Here is an 18,265-nt window from a genome sequence, read left to right on the forward strand (position 1 = left end):
ACCAAATGAAGTCTTTTGGGTGAGTTAGGCTTCCTACCCTCCAAAAGTGGCATAGAATAGTGTTAATTCCAAATACTGAATTGACTATACCTCCTTGAAAAACAGTCTCTATGATATACAGGTAGTCCTCGACTTATGACCACAATTGACTCCAACATTTCTGTTAAGTGAGACATTTGTTAAGTGAGTTTTGCCTCATTTTATGAACTTCCTTGCCATTGTTGTTAAGTGAATCACTTCAGTTGATAAATTAGTAACCCAGTTAAGTGATTTTACTTGTGAGAAGGTCGCAAAAAAGGATCACATGACTTTGAGACACAGCAATGGTCATAAACATGAACCAGTTGCCAAGCATCTGAATTTTGATCACATGACCATGGGGATGCTGCAAAAGTTGTAACTGTGAAAAACAATCATAAGTCATATTCTTCAGTACCATTGTACATTTGAACAGTCACTATATGAACTGTTTTAACTTGAGGATTACCCGTAACTTGAGTGAATGGTAAATAGAACTGGCTCCCAGTTAACCTTTTCATCTTTGTTTTTCATGCCTTCAAGTTAGTGTTGACTCCTGGAGGCTGCCTGGACAAGGCTCTGCAGTCTTCTTGGCAAGATTTTGGAAATGGTTTGGAAGTCCTTTTTCCTAGGGCTGAGAGAGGGTGACTTGCCCAAAGTCATACAGCTGACTTTGGGCCTAAGGCAGGACTCCCAGTTTCTAGCATGGTACCTTAACCATTACATCAACTGGCTGTCTTTGTATCTATAGCTTCATAGTAAATGTAATTTTATTCTTTCCAACTCAATAGAAAATGAAGGAAATAAATTGTATATGGAGGTTTAGGATGCTGGCTGCCTGTCCATCAAGATCTTTCTGTCCAAGTAGATAATTCCCTGAAAATCCAAATAGAACTTGACTAAATTTAATGTTGGATTGGGAGGAAGAATGACGCTATCAAAAGAAATTTCAGTTCAAAAATTGTTTGGATCTGGCTCTGGAGCTGTGAAGAAATTCCCCGTGGCAGAGGCAGGTGGCCAGTGGCTTGGAGTGTTGTTGAGCCGTCTCTAATTCTCTTTCCTTGTTCCTTCCCAGTTATTTCATCAAGAACAGAGCTATTATTAAGAGGTGGGAAACAATTCCATAAATCATGCTCTTTCTTAACTGGCTATTATCTAGGATTAAAGGAAACTTCTAATCTCTATTAGTTCATTGTTGAACTTGTTGCATTATGAAACATTAGTCAGTATAGCAATAGTTCCCCAGGGTTTCAAAAAGGAACTTTTCACAGTGCTACCCAAATCTATCAGGGATTTTTTTTAAAAAAAATCATTTGCATGAAAAGTGTGTGTTCTACTGCTAATAGGATACTGAAACATCCACAGTGTCAAAATGTTTGACATATCCTATATAAATTTAAATTTTCATTTTCAGTAGAAAGTGATAAATATTAAACTATGCACATATTGTTTCTAAATCTGTCCACAATTGTCAGTAATCCTATGTATAGAGACTTTGAGGATTTAAAGGAATATTCCATTTTACAGATTTACCTTGAGGCTCACCAGATAACAAGAGAATTCCAGATACATTTAATCACTTCTGTGGAGAATGTCTGTCCATAAGATCTGAATGAATGAGTATGTGTATATGTGCATCCACTTTGCCAGCCCATATATTTGAAGAAAACAGTAAAGTATGTGGTTAACTTTCTATGGTTCTAGAGCAGAGTTCCCTAATCTTTCCAGCTTTTCAGACCGGAGGCGGGGGGGTTGTTCCACACGAGTAATGGGCAAGAATGTCATGTATCAGGTATATTTAAATAGTTTGTATATATAACAGTAGTATCAAAAGTTTTGTCTAATGACTATTTTCTAATGATAGAAAATTACTTACAATGGAAAGCTTGTTATCCTCAGTAGAATAACCTTGGGAACAGAAGTATCTTAAAAAATAGGGGTTATGTGCCACAATTAAAGCTCTATAAGGTCTATTAAAAACAAAAACCAAGGACTCTTGCTAAGATTTTATTATAGGAGATGATGCACTTGCAGCATTTCAAATAGTTTCCAACAACAGAAATATTTTACAATAAATACATCTAAATCCACTATAAAAATATTATGAGAGCTTTAAAATGTCATGTGAATGGAACAAGTATCCCCTAATTTTGAAAGATCAATGAGATTTGACATTCTTAATACTGGTTTAATATTAAAGAACTGAGGGGTGGGAAGGCTTTTGATAGGTTTGGGTTCAAGTGTTCAGTTGCAAGAAAGGACTCCAGTGATTGTGCAATCAGTTTGGAAGTTTTCTAAATTAAAAATTATAGGGTTTATACATTTTTTTTATTTAATCTGAGTCTTGTAATTCTCTAAGGAGTCTCTACTATTACAACTGATAATAGTCTATTCTGCAACGTACTAATTTTGCTGACAGAAAATTGTTCTATGGAAAGTCTTTATCTGAAATCCAAACAAATATCCCAATCATCTCCAGACTTGGTGTGATCAGAGATAGGAGCGGAAAATACATTCATGGAATATTAGGCTTATGGGTCATGGTGCTAGTTAAAATTCTGGTCACTTTTTTATATCTATGATACCATGTTGTGGAAGATGGATGGTTTTCTCTTCTCCATAGGACTATCAACATGAATTTTATTACTAAATTGTTCTGGTCATTTAGATTTAAGGGTTTTGGCCAGCCTAAGCACTGAACCGGACAAGAAGGCAAGTATTGTTAGACCATGCATTGTGCCTCTTATCCATTGTTTGCTCTCTATCTGCAAAGGCTCCTGAAGTTCTGTCACTTTGAGAAGAAGCACTGAAAAAGTTTTCAAAAGTCCACCCAATCAATATACTATGAAACAGGTGCAGATCTATGCCCATCATTTCCCTGGCCATAGATCTGCACCAAGTGTGACATTTGGCAAGGTGCTATTCAAATTTGCTTAATTTACTCTATATGATGTAAGTTCTAAAACAATGCTATTGCTCTTCTGCATATTTTACAGTTCGGGTAAGTTCAATTTTTAGAATAACAGATCTGACATTGCTGATATTTTAAAATAACATTTCTCAAACTAATGCCATTCACCTATGCTGGACTGCAGTTCCCATCAACTACAATGAGATTCAAAGATTATTATCTGAGCCAGCATAGTCAACCATATGACTAAGCCAGAAGGAATGAAAGTGTTATTGTGCTTTGTGCATTTTGAACAAGAAAAGAAATGAATCTATTTCCCCTCATATAGGCAGGAGCCAGATTTATCTAATGTGCTCCTGGGGTTAAGATTGGTACATTTTCTTTATAGATATGGGTGACTGGATAATCACATTCATTGAACCCTTGCACAACTGATACTGAGATGAAACCAACAGAAAAAAATGGCCTACAGTCTTCCTAACATTTATTTCATCCAACTCAAGTTCAATCCTATAGAAGTGTCCCACAGCTCCACTAGAATAGTAGAGCCTGACCTCACCTTATCAATCTATCTGCAGTAACCTGAATCCATGCCCCAATTACCTATTAGAAATATCCAAGGGAGATGCTATATAATATTGATTTCCTTTAGGACTCAGCCTCTTGTTTGTATCTTATACCTGACTCCCATGACCTACTGTGGTCTTTCTTACCATTCCTGCTGGTAGCTGCAGGAACAAACTTATGCTCATTTCCTGGCATGCAGAGAATTGGAGGGATGGAAGAAACCAGATTCATGACTTTGACCTATAAAAGAAGCAGAGTTTGCACCAAGTTTAATTCTTGACTGCTGTCAAAAATCTTCAGCTCAGCAATAATCATCATCAGCATAGTAATAAAACATGAAATGTGTTTCAAATCTAATTCACTGTAGCTCATGTGAAGGTGGCAATTTTTTTCAGGTAGTAGAAAATCAGAGTATTGTTTGGCTCTTCATATACTACAGATATGCCCATCTCTTGTTATGCTTTGTGATGTGAAAAGTTACTTTTAGACCCTTTACACTGAACCTACAGAGACTCAGTGAACTTCCTTTGCACTTTGAAAGTTTATTTGTTGGACCTGTTTGGATTAGGTTTTCACTTATTAATGAGAATAGTCATACTTATCCCCTTTCTCTAATAATGTCCCAATTCTGATTCTCATCATTCTTATATGTTTGTTTTGTTGTTTTAAAGAGTTTTATACCCTTTCCAGATGAATACATAACTGGGTGCAAAAATGGTTTACAATGATTATTTTCCAAATTCTGAAGACAAGTTTAATGTTCAGATTGCATGAACAATATGAAAAAGACCCAAGCATAGATAAATGTTTTTAATCACTGTAAAAAGTATATTTTTGTTTGTTTATATAGAAAACACTAAATATAATAAAGAATTATTCAAAAGATAGGCTAAGCATGGCATTCATTTTTCTCCTACACAAAAGAAGAAAAATGGCCCCATAATTATAATGGGAGGTGGAAGGAACTTAGAAGGATTAAACTAAGTCCTTTTCCCTTTTCTCCTGTCACTAATGCTTTTAATAATGCTATTGAGAAGTAGGCTAATGCTTTCACTGCTGACAGTTGCCAAGGAGCCTTTAAAAAAGGACTACAGAAACATCTGCCAAAGGTGGTTTTAAGGATATTAAATGCAGAATGGAGAAATGAAATCATTGGACCAGATTAGATTGCCACTTAGACATTTTTTTAATGGTTACACTTCACCCATTCCCCTAAACAGTATTACTCCATTTTTGAAAATGCTGAAACAGGGTTAAGCAACCCAAAGTGAATGATGAACTATTAGCTTACTTGTAATGATATTTGTTTGCATTATCAATGCTGCATGTTCTTGTTTCTAATGATTTGTAATATAACAATTTGAGCATCTGGTTTGCTAAGGATGGTTGACAAAAATACAGTGTTGTATTCTGTATTTTCATAAAAGTATCTTGCATTTCCAAGTATTATAGAAAAAAATGATATAGAAAGATATCATTTATCACATATAATCAAGCTAAAGAGAATGTCATGTCATCTATGAAGGAGTTTTTCATTGATAATAGAAATACATAGAAATCAAAACCAACCTTAGTGAAAAACTAGAGACCTACTGGAAACAGTGAAGTAATTTTCCAAATGCTGCCAAATAAAGGTTTAGCTCTGCAATTTGAATATGCTCTCTGGCCTTCTGCCATTTCAAAATGGCATATACTGTATGACAAATGACTGCAAAGGGAAATCATCCATAATCCACACGCATACGTCCAGATATATTACCAGTGAGAGACAAGCAAGCTTAGCAGGTAATAAATGTATTGGCACCATAGACATTCTGATTTAAATGTTGCTTTCTAAAAAACTGTATTCACAGATGGAGCATCCCACACACATATGCTCTTGTAAATAGTTTGCAGGGCTATTGCTGTTTATCTTGACCAAGACAGGCTTCTTTGCAGCCACAGCCTTCTTTTCACCAAACATTTCTCTTGACTAATGAAAATGGTCATCAATCAGAATAGAGCTGGAAGGAACCTTGGAGATCTTCTAGTCCAGCCCCCTGCTCAAGCAGGAGACCTTATACCATTTCAGCAAAGTGACTGTCCAGTTTCTTATTAAAAACCTCTACTGATTAAGCACCCACAACGTCTGAAGGCAAACTGTTCCAACGGTTAATTGTCCTCACTGTTAGGAAGTTTCTCCTTAATTCCAGGTTGCTTCTCTCCTTGATTAGTTTTTTGTCTCATCAGTGAGACAAAAGATAATTTTCAGGGCATAATTAGATGGGAAGCAATAAAGGCCTTGTTATTGTTATCATCAAGGTCTTAGATTGCCAAAAGTTTTTTTTAATTTTATTTTTAAAAGTCAGATTGTTCTTGCAGGTACAGAGGCAAGGATGGTAATACGCAAGTTCAGACTTTGTCTTCCAATACTGTATCTGACTGACAGAGATACCTCCTTTCCCCCTCCCCTTCCCATCCCAGCACAATTGATGGGAGCCCACTCAAAGGGAATCATTGTAAGGACCCGCCTCAATCATTTCTCCCAAGAAAGCAGAACTCTTGAAATGGCATCATTTCAAAAAGAACTTTTATTGGGAGGTGTTGACAGCAGGAATAGAAGGCAGGATCTGAGGGTTTCCCACGCGAATCAAATAATTAAAAGTGTCCATAGTAACCCCACCCAAACTGTCCATCTGGACGGTTCAAACAGGCCAATCCACAGGTTTGAAAACACCATGGGAACAGATTGATAAGGCGCAGCTTCCATGGCTGCTAGATGTCTGGGCCGTTTCTTCCGCACTCGGAGATAAGGCAGATGGCCAGAAGTACATTCCATTCTCTCCCCATTAGAGATACATCAAAGAGGATAGAACAAAAGACAGAGCAAAGCAAATACACATCGGCGCCTCCAGCTTCCCCGTTCCCCCCCCCATGAGAATGGCAGAATCTGAAAAGAATAAGAAATCTCATGCACACAGAACGTAGGTTCTGACAATCATATTGCCATAATAGTTTTAGAAAAATCATGTCCTTTCCCAAGGCAACCTAGGGATATTCCAACTGGCCTCTGGTTCAAAATAGCATAAACTAACCAAGCCTATACAAAACAAATTAGGCAGTGATCTCGCCCACCCCCAGCCTTCTCTTTGGAAAATATGTTCCACTGAATTCAGTGAGTGTTATCTTTGAATAAACATGCACAAGGTTGTCTTCTTATTTCCATATATGCATTCAGAAGATGATAACTCAAGCTCTGTTGGCAAATAACAGTCACTACTTCGACATCTTGTATATTTCAACCATCTTGTGCCAAAACAGTGCCACCAAGCTTAGTGTTCAGCACTTTTTTCATTCTTCCATGACACTGAGGAATGTAAGGAGAAATGTAGTGAAAATCTCCTTGATGTGGATGCTAAAATAATGACAATCCTAGGTGTTAGTTTTCCTTTCTGATTGACAATATATTTTATGGATAACTCCATGCTGACTAACTTCAGTTCCCAACCAGCAAGCACCAACCAGTTAGAATGATTGATAAAAACTGAATTAAGTAGATTTAGCTCCCAGATTTAACTGGGCAACTGGTTTATTTTAAAAAAGCTATTAGACTGAGTTATGAGCCAGGAAGCTTTTAGTACAAATTCCACATCTGTTATGATTTTATTACGTGGCATTAACCAAGTGGTAAAAGATATATACAGAAATTTTTATTTTATTTACTGTATATGCCGGCGTACAAGGCGACCCAGCGTATAAGACAACCCCCGTCTTTGTCGCCGAGCCACATTCCTAGAACATCATTTTATATGCTGGAAACTACCAGTATTTTCAGCGTATAAGACAACTCGGCGTATAAGACGACCCCTGTCTTTGGCACCGATTTTAGCTCTTGCGGAAGTCGCCTTATACGCCGGCATATACGATAGTCCAAAAAGTTTCATTAGCTTTGAACAAAAATATACAAGCAAGATTGCGCACTTTTTGGTAAATAGGAGCTGTAGAGCCTAAAGCAGTGGTTCTCAACCTGTGGGTCGGGACCCCATTTGGGGTCAAACGACCATTTCATGGGGGTCGCCAAACAACGCAGTCTGCCATTTTTTCCCCCTTTTCCTTAGCTGTGCTACTCCCTTTTATTCTATTGGCTTTTGAAAGCCAACAGAATAGACTCTCTTGAACAGAGTCTAATTCTATTGGCTTTCAAAAGCCAATAGGAATTGTCCAGGCTGTCTCTGCCTTGCTGAGCCCGCCAAAATCCCATTCTGCAAACGGTGCTGCACCAGTTGAGTAGTCCTTGATTTACGACCGGTTGAGTAGTCCTCAACTTACGACCAGGTGGGGGTTGCGGCATTAAAAAGGTTGAGAACCACTGGCCTAAAGAATCAACAAAAAACCTACTAAGCCCACACTGGATGCAGGCTGTCCATTTGTTATATTTCTTGATTTTATGACTTAAAATAAAGAAATAATAATAATAATAATAATAATAGTAATAATACAATGCACAGGAATATATTTCATGTTCCTAGTTCATCATTTGCAAACACTCATGAATTGCCTTATATGGGTGCTGTGCTGCTTAGAGTCACATTCGAGACATTTTAAAGTCTATAGAGAGTGGCAAAAAAATTGCAGTAATGAGAGTTTGATATCAGTGTTATTTAGACTTCACACAAAAGATAACATGAACTTCATTCAATAAAAAGAAGTGAGAGATATTTTTTAAGAGACAGAAGTGAAGTAATATGGTAAGAGGGCACGTCACTTCAGCCTTCTTTCCTTAAAATATCACATTGATTATTTTCCGTTATCAGTGATACATACAGTTCATTCTTATGTGGCTGCTCTTGTGAGTGGAGGTAATGATAGAAACCATAAATTTAGCACAATTGGGGGGGGGGGAATGCTGAATTTCTGGGTTGTTTCTTATTTCCAGAAGACAAAGTTTCAATATTTTTTCAGACCTAGGTTTGCTGAAGTAACAATAGAGTTGAAATCCTTTTTCCAGAATTTTTATGTTTTTAATTCTAATCCTCCTCCAAAGTGGGCAAATAAATCTATTTTGGTTCTTCTTTGTGATAATGATACAGTATTACTTTCTATGATGGAAGTAGGTTTAAGAAGAAACTTTTAAACCTTGCTTTGCATTGTAAGAAGAAAAAACTATTCATCAGTCAAGCAAAAAAGAAAACTTATTAAAAGACATGTAAATTGTAATTACTGCTGATAGCCATACAGATCATTTCAAGGCAAATATTTGGGAGTCAATCGTGCAGTGCAGAACGAAGAGATTAAAGCTGCTACCAATTAGACAAGAGGTACTACCAATGTAATTCATTGTTTTGCCAGCCATAGAATAACAATTGTGCCTGCTGTTGTAAACATCTTTATAACAAAAGTAATTTGCCTCTTGCTTTACAGCTCATGGATTTGTTACTACAAGATTTAAGACTCCTAAAAGAATTACAATCTTGATTTTTAAAAGCCAATGCTGCCTCTGAAATGTCTCCAGCTTTGATTTGTACATAAACTATGGGGTTAATCTCCCTAGAGATCCGTAATTTCTCCACATATTATTTCAGATTTTGGTTAAAGTAAAATTTCTGTAATGGATGCCTAGCTCATCTGATCCTGATAGAAAAATTTTCATGGAAGAAACTCCATGAATTAAACCTTAGATACTGCGGTCTCTTTGCTCAGTCATTGATCCTACTTGGAAATGAAGCAACACATATTTGACTCTAACCTAGAACAAGACCAATTATTTTTCTTTATTTGTTTATTAATTTGTATACCATGAAGTAACTCTAGGAAATTCACAAAATAAAAATAGCAATAAAACAAAGCAATGCAACAGTAAAGGCAAGAAACAGAAGATAACCCAAACTAGGTAAGGAGAGATGATCCTATTCTGAAGTGGCTTCAACTACTCCAACCCAGGGCCCCAGTAAAGACTAGGTCTTCAAGGCCCTCTAAAACACCAGTAGATTCCAGGGGGAACCTCATTCCAGAGAGCAGGTGCTGCAACAGAGGAGGCCTGGATGGATGGCATTGTCCAACTGAAGAAACCCATCTGATAGTTCCCCCAGGTTCCAGGAGCTCTGAAAGATTATGTTCAGTGGTTCCAAGATTACTTCAGCCACCTCCTTCAAAACTCTGGGAGTAATCCATCTGGTCCTGACAATTCAAACTCATCTAAAGTGGATAGGTATTCTCTTACCATTTTCTTGCCTGCTTTGACGTCTATTCATAATCTGTCTCCTACAGTACTGCTTTTGGTAGATTGGACTATTTTTTTTCCTTTTTTGTGAAGACAGATGCAAAGAATGAATTAAGCAGTTCTGCTTTCTCCTTGCCACCCATCACCTCCTCGCCATCTTCTCACATTGGTGGACTTATTTATTAATTTATTTTAATTAATTAATTAATTTTTAAGATTTATGTAAAATCTTGACTTTTGGTGACAACATGACTGGGTCTAATATTGTTTTTGGCAACATCATGGAAATGATTTGCTACTGACTTTTTCCAAGGTACTTTTTTTAACATTTCAATTTGATTTACAGCCCTAGAATTTCCTATTAGTCTTTAGGTTAAAAAAGTGTAGTCTGGAGGAAGGGACGCTCTAGCAGTCTGATGTCTAGAACCTAAAATAACTACTTGCATTACAGTTTAACACAAAAAAAATTACCATTGAATTTTTTTTTATACAAAGCCAAATCCAATGACCTCCTTCATTTCCCCATCTCCTGTAGGTCTTTTGTTTCCACTCCCATTCTCCCACTTTTACACCTCTGTAAAAGGTGTAAGGAGTACACACTAAAATACATTCAATTGTTTGCAGTACTTCCTGAACTGAGAGAAAAAAGTGGTGGCAGTAAAGTTTATTTCTCAATAAGTACATTTACTTTTCCTCCTATTGTCAGGATGGCCAAACACATGTTGAAAACCACCGACTACAAAAACGCAAGGCCAGGCTCTGCTCATTCTTCATGATGACTGCTTAATGGCCTGATTCTTTGTGGTGATTGATGCAGTGATCACAGTTTGTTTCATTTGCCGTACAGAAAAGTAATGCCTGCTGAACATTGCCAGCTGCATATGTCACCGCAAGTGGCTTTCTCCGACCAGCAGTACTGCCAATCTCAGATAGATGAAAGATGGCCAATATATGCAGCAGGACTTTAAACAGCAGAGATATATATATTTTCTGCAACCAGCTGAAATCAGGAATGAAAAGATCTTTCCATACAGAATTAAATATTCCCCATGAACAACTTGCCATAATAGTCTGTAGGTAAAACTTCTACAGCTATGATTGATTGATTGATTGATTATGTGCCATCAAGTTGTTGTTGCCTCTCAGCAACCACATAGACTTTCCTCAGAACAATCTGTCTCTAACCTGGTCTTTCAGGTCTCTCAATGATGCACTAATTTCTGATGTAACTTGAGTCCATCCACCATGCTGTTGGTTATCTTCCTCTTCTCTTTCTTTCCATCTTTCCCAGCATTAGAGACTTTTTCAGAGAGCTGGGTCTTCACGTAATCTGTCCCAAGTAGGATAATTTGAGCCTGATCATTTGTGCCTTGTCTAAGAACTCTGGGTTGATTTGTCTAATAATTCATTGGTCTGTTGTCTGTTTTCTTGAATGTCCACAGTATTGTCCAATAAAATTCTATTATATGTCACACATATTAGTAAGACTCATCCAGAAAATATCCTTCTTTTTCCTGCAAATGACACTGCCCTTTTAAAAAATAACTCATTAGTCTATTCAGCAGTTGTGCCCATGGCAATCCTGAACTGTCTTTAATTGGTTTACAATGTTCCCCTTGTGGTAAGTCACCTTAACTACTGATCTCTTTGGAAACAGAACAGATGCATTTGCTCATGAAATTGGTTCTGGTTGTAAACCCAATCAATGGAGTCAATTTTTCTCACAGTCCAAAAAGAGGAACAGACCAAGCCGTGGGAAAGAAGCTACCTTTCCTGCAATTTATTTCTTCTTTGAAAACACACCTTTATCTTAAATGTTGTGATCTACAACTCAGTCTTAGCTTTTATCATTAAAGAAATGAATTGGCAATGAATTGACAAATATCTAATCAAAATTTAATATAAATATAAATGCAATTGCATTAATATAAATGCAATTCATATCCATAGGCATTCATACATACATATCCAATGTGCTATTCCTTTTCAAAGTAAGGAATGTGGAAATGCAGAAAGTAAGAAACAATAGGATAAATAAATTAAACACCTGAGATAAAAAGAAACATCACTAATTCCACTTTATACCAACACCATTCACTTCTCTGTATCTTTCTTTATCATTGGAAACCATTTCTTGCTTTTACCATATCCATACTCAGTTTCATTCACTGTTGTTTTTTTAAACTTCACATCTTTTTTTTCTCTGAAGATCTGATCAGCTCCATCTAATCTCTTAATCTTCTATTTCGTCTCACTTTATACATTTGTTCCACAGTTCAATCTTCATTTTGTGTAAATCAACGAACTCCAATGTACCTCTTTTGTACGAGCTGTGTATCGTGTATGAACATCATATTTAATCTACATAAATTCAGCATCTATTCTCTTCTTGTTTTATCACATGCATCCAGACATATTCAACTTTTGTTTCTTTTAACCTATCTACTCTCATTTCTATATAAGTAAACAGATACCACTCAACCTTTCTACCACATTTAGGCTGATTATTTTACCATCTACTGTATTTACCCAATTCTTTTAAGATACATGAAGTTATTTAGTTGCTGTACTTTTTTATCTTTTATATATAGCATGCAATTATTCACTCCATTTTCTTTGTCAAGTACAATCCTTTTAAGTTTCATATTCTCCGTGCATCATACAATCCATTTAACATTCACTGCAAAGCATTCAGGTTCTTCACCAATATGGTGACACTGGCATTTAAAATTAAAGATACATTCACGCCCAAATGTTAATTGTGATCACGTGACCATGGAGGTATTGCAATGGCCAGAAATTCAAGAACTGGCTGTAAACACTATTCATTCAGCCCCACTACAACTTCAGTCACTGAATGAGTCGTTGTTAACCAAGGATTACCTATACACTCAGGATGCAATTTTGATAAGTTTACACATTTTTTAAAAAAATCCTATAAGTTGAACTTCATTACAAATTCCTCTTTATATTCAGCATTTCATTTACTAATCAGAATATTAAGATACTAATGTGATCTGAAAACCTACCTTCTTTCTCATACATACTTTGTTTATATAAATCAATATAGTAATCTAAAATTAAATTTGACATAATTTGTGCTATCAGTTCAGAGCAAGTCTCACAGCATTCATTCTGCATATGAACATTCAAGATTGACAATATATTCTTTCAAGCTAGATTTCTCCAACTGGCACTTTTCGGGTGAGTTGAACTTCAAACTCCCATGATTTTAACAAATTTGATTGAGAAAGGCTTTTTAAAACAATAGCACACATTTAGTTTTGCCCATTTTGGTTGATAATATTACATTTATACACAATGTGGATATTTTATATATCCAGGATAATTGCAACCTGCCTGATTACATCATGTCCACCCAAGCAGTGCTTACTAGGAAATTGAATTATATTTTTTAAGAAGATTGAGCAAAAAGGAAGAAGGAAAGACTGAAGAAAAGATAATTAGGTACTTAGGAAAGGAGAACAGAAAAAGTGATATGTTTGAAACAATGCAGCAAATTTCTATCCATCAAAGGCAATAAACAATGCCATGAGTATGATAGGCAGAGAAAGGCAAATAAGAAATTAACTACAGCAAATAATTATCCATTTGCCAGACAACTTTCATATATTTAAGATCACCCTCTGGTAGTAAAAGAAACCCGTGTTTTTACAATCAATACAGGGCTAACAGGATTATATGAAACCAATATATTAATTACACTACTTTCCATACCAACTAATCTCTTAGAGTATCCCAATGTCTCCACTGATCTCTCTACATTATTAATAGCCTGTCAATGGTGCTGTGAGGGTGGGCCAGATGCAATGGATGGCAAATGATGAGTGGTGTCTTTTACCGCTTTCTTTCTATTGCCTACTCCAGTTAATTCTCACAAATAAGGGAAGACATCTCAGATTTACTGCTTGTATGACTGGAGACTGGTGGAAGCTCTCTGACAGGGAACGCATGGGATCATTCACCTTTTTGCAGTTCACCCTGAAGGCTGTGTTCATGGAAAGAGAAAGGCCCCATCTGGGAGCAGCATTAAGTTTCACTACTTTGGGGACCATTTGCTGTGACAGAATCATTAGGAGAAGGGAGTAAATGAAGGAAGCTGGGTTAGATGGCATGGCTCAGGGCAGCAGAAATTTGTAATTGACTCTAGGAAGAAGCTCCAGCAGGAAAAAAATACCTCACAAATAGTACATGCCAGCTACTTGTGACAGATGTTCCCCTATGTATCCCATCAATGTTGACAGAAAAGCTGAGTACCACATTTCTGAAGGATCTTTGTAGCAATTAAATGAAATCTAGAGTGTGGAAAAGAGGACAGACTTCCCAAACCAGACACTGCTTTCTAGATCCTATTTTCATTATATTTCACTTTTCCTCTAAAAGCTCATTTTTTTCTCTACTACCATTTTCATCCATACTACATAACTCCATTACCAAGTTAGCAGAAAGTGAATGACAGACTCACCCAAGGAAATTCCTGTGGATTTGAATTTGCGACTCCTCTGTCATTATCCAATAGATATACATATCTGTTATCTATAACAAGTATCTTTTTTCTCCCATGCTTGTGAATGGTAGCAGATGCAGTCCAAGACTTTAATACAGTGGTTCTCAACCTTTTAATGCCGTGACCCCCAACCGGTCATAAGTCGAGGACTACCCAACCATCATAAGTCGAGGACTACCCAACCGGTCATAAGTCGAGGATACGCAACCAGTCGTAAGTCGAGGACTTTTCCAGCCCGGGAGCACCGCACATGCATGGTGCCGCCCCCTGCGCCAGCTGAGGCATAGCTGGCAAGGGAAAGTGACGGCGCAGGGTGACTACTGGCTGGGCCACCAGCTGGCCCAGCCCAAGGGAGGTAAGGCACCCGCCAGGCCCCACGCGCGCCAGCAGCCCTCCCTGCGCCCGCCGGCCTCCCACCTCCCACCCTTGGCCCTCTTTTACTTACATTTTTAGTAGTTGCTCAGCAGGGAGGGATGGAAACTTCCAGACAGCTCGCCTTTGCTGCAGACAACTTGCAGCACCGTTTGCAGAATGGGACTTTTGGCGGGCTCAGCAGGGCAGAGACAGCCTGGACAATTCCTATTGGCTTTTGAAAGCCAATAGAATTAGACTCTATTCAAGAGAGTCTATTCTATTGGCTTTCAAAAGCCAATAGAATAAAAGGGAGTAGCACAGCTAAGGAAAAGGGGGGGGGGGGAAATGGCAGACTGCGTTTGGCAACCCCCGTGAAATGGTCGTTCGACCCCAAATGGAGTCGCGACCCACAGGTTGAGAACCACTGCTTTAGTAGAATATCATGCTTGTGGAAATTATTATAACCACTGTATCAGTCTAGCTGTAGTTGAATACCATGTGTTCATATTTCGCATGTAGTTCATAGTATTCTTTAATAAGATATGGAAGGCTGTGTAGTCCTTGGGTTATGATAGCAACTAAGACTGAAATTTCCATTGCTAAGCAATGCAGTTGTAAAGAGCAACATCAAATGACCTCATCACTTAGCAATGGCAATCCTGGCAGTCTCGCATGAGTTGTTAAGCAAGCACTCACATGAGCATAACATGAGAAGTTCCAGGCAAGCAGTCTGGTGGGCTCTGCCAGTGGATGCTATGACACACAGGCAGGTGGCTGAAAAAGTGACAGGAGTGGGAGCAACTTCCAGGAGTGACTTCCAGGTTCCTGCTGGCTTCTCCATTTACTTTGCTTGTGGGAAGCCAGCAGGAAACATTAGAAATCATGACCACATGATCGCAGCTTAGTCTGATTTTGATCATGAGCTAGATGTCAAATATTGGGATTAAAATTGCATGACCATGGGAATGCTGCAACAACCAGACCAGTCATATGTCCCTCTCATTCAACACCATTGTAACTTTGAATGGTCACTAAACAAATGGTTGTGATCCAAAGCCTATCTGTATAGACACAATAAAATGTAGACAAATTTTCTCCTCTCATGTACAGTGAAAATATTGGTGTTAAATTGCATCCAGCATTTTAGGTTATTTCATCACCTTTTCAATATTGTAAAGTTTACAGATTTTTGCTCCTCCTCTCTTAGCCCCTTTATTGTACCTAAGATTCGTCATTGACAAAAGAAAAACTTAATAACAAAAACAGTCATTTCACTAATGAGTATTTCTGCGTAAATTTCAATAATTGCCTAGAAAAAAAACAGGCAGGATGACAATAAAGATGAAGTAACATCCTTAGAGACAATGCTGCTTCTGCAGAAGATAAAGGGTAACATAACCATCTTCCAGATGTTGTTGCATTTAGTTCTGATCATTTATAGTCCCAGTGATTAGTGGTTATGAGAACTGAAATGAAATGCAATTTGGAGGGGCACATGCTCCAGGCTCTTGTAGTAGAATAAGATAAGATGCAAAGAACTAAAAGGAGCCAACAAAGTAGATGTGCACTAAATTGAAATAAACTGAATTAAAGTGTAGGCGCACTTTAAAGAAAAGCTTCCAACTCATGAAAGGGAAAAAAAAGCCTCAAGAGCAATCTGTACTTTAATATGATAGTGAATATTCTAATCAAAATACAGAAATCCAATAAGTTACAAAAATATTTTTTCCATAGATTACTTGTTAAAAGCCAAAAGCCAACACATCTTTAGCAGTACAACTCCATACATAAAGTATATTCAGAAATAAATCCCAATGAGTTTAAAAAGTCAGCATCTCCCTCTTTCTCTCTCTCATCTATGGATGATCCGCAACCTTTGAAATGTACATCCTCCTTGGGGCAGAGATGAAAATGAGGTCAAAGTAGATTTTGTGCCAACCTGATCAAACGTTTAAATCAGCCTTTTATTGGTAGCATAGGAGATGCCTACCTGATTGTACTATAATGTACAGGTAGTCCTTGACTTACAACAGTTCATTTAGTGACCGTTCAAAGTTACAACATCACTTAAAAATTGATATATGGCAGTTTTACAACTATTACAGCATCCCCATGGTCATGTGATCAAAATTCAGATGCTTGGCAACTGACTCATATTTATGACAGTTGCAGTGTCACGGGGTCATGTGATCACCTTTTGTGACCTTCTGACAAAGTCAATGGGGAATCCAGATTCACTTAACAACCATGTTACTAATTTAACAAATGCAGTGATTCACTTAACAACTATAGCAAGAAAGGTCATAAAATGAGGCAGAATTTACTTAACAAAATGTCTCATTTAGCAACAGAAATTTTGGGCTCAATTGTGGTCGTAAGTCAAGGACTAGCTGTATACCCCAAATCTCCATTGTGACTACAGAGGCAACAATTTGTTCAATGATATATTCTTTGCTGTGTGCTAAACTACCAGCCTTTTTTTTTTTTTTAGATTTTTAGCCTTTAAAAAAATGTATGGGCAATTAGTATGTTGGAAGGCAAAGCACCAGCCTCAAGCATAACCTGAATTTCCAAGAATACCCTATCAGGAGCAATCTTAGAAAATAAAATGGCAGATGGCAGCTGCCCACTATTTGGCTTGCCTTCTGGCATATGGGTGTTTTGTGACAGCCCACACACCATTATATCCATTTTGTGAGATACTGTAACAGGCTCTCAGGTTCTAAAAGTGCCTAATGGCTCCCAAAGGTCAGGGACCTTGCAGTAGGACAGGTTCTACAGGGCAATCCCACTAGGCATAGGGAATATCATCTTGGCTCTCAGACATCAAAAAGAAAACTTTAAAGCTTGGAAACATGCAGGGGATTTTTTTTAAACAAAAGCATCCAAAATGATTGAGGAACCAGCGCGACATCTCTATGTTTAGCTCCGAAAATATTCAGGTCAGAAAAAAGAGTGTAGCTCACTCTGCACAGTCAGCTTCTGAAAGCCATAGCTGTACCTGGTGATGGCCACCATGTTTGGTGGCTTTAACTTGGATCTAGACAAGTTAACGAGGTATAAGACAATCACTGGCTGCTAGTCTTGGTGTTGATGTATTGTTTCAACCATCAGGTGATGAATGTAAGAAGCTGCTGGTTTCTTTTCTTGCTGTGAACTTTCTGCCACAATTGGGTTGTAGGAAATCAGTATTTGCTTGTTTCATAACAAATTTATGAAGCTGCCCATCTCCCAAAGAAACTAAATTCAAGACAGATCATATCCTACTTCACTGAATTTCCACAGAAATGAAATTTTGTATGTACAGTTAAGAGAATTACAGGTTCAAATGCAGTATTTTAATAGCTACTTAAAACAAATACCCATAGTTTAGTAATAACATACTAAATTAAAAATTTTATATGGGTATTTTTAAACACCTGTGGTTTATGACTTCTAGAATTTTAAAAAATGGAATAAATTCACATTTTAATAAAACATTCAGAAATAAAAGTTGCTTGAATATTTTTATTTCCCAGAATCAGATTCCAGAACTGATTTATCCCATTATCATCTCTTTGGACAGTCTTGCTCTGAAAAAAAAATCAATCCTTTTTCTTTTTTCTTTTCTTTCTTTCTTTTTAAGACAGATATGGAATAAAGCTTCTCTTTTAAGTTGTTTGGAAATGTCCACAGTGTCTTCTATGAG

This window comes from Crotalus tigris, unplaced genomic scaffold (assembly GCF_016545835.1).
Source record: "Crotalus tigris isolate CLP2741 ecotype Arizona unplaced genomic scaffold, ASM1654583v1 scf7180000017550.10884619, whole genome shotgun sequence".
NCBI classification, from domain to species: Eukaryota; Metazoa; Chordata; class Lepidosauria; order Squamata; family Viperidae; genus Crotalus; species Crotalus tigris.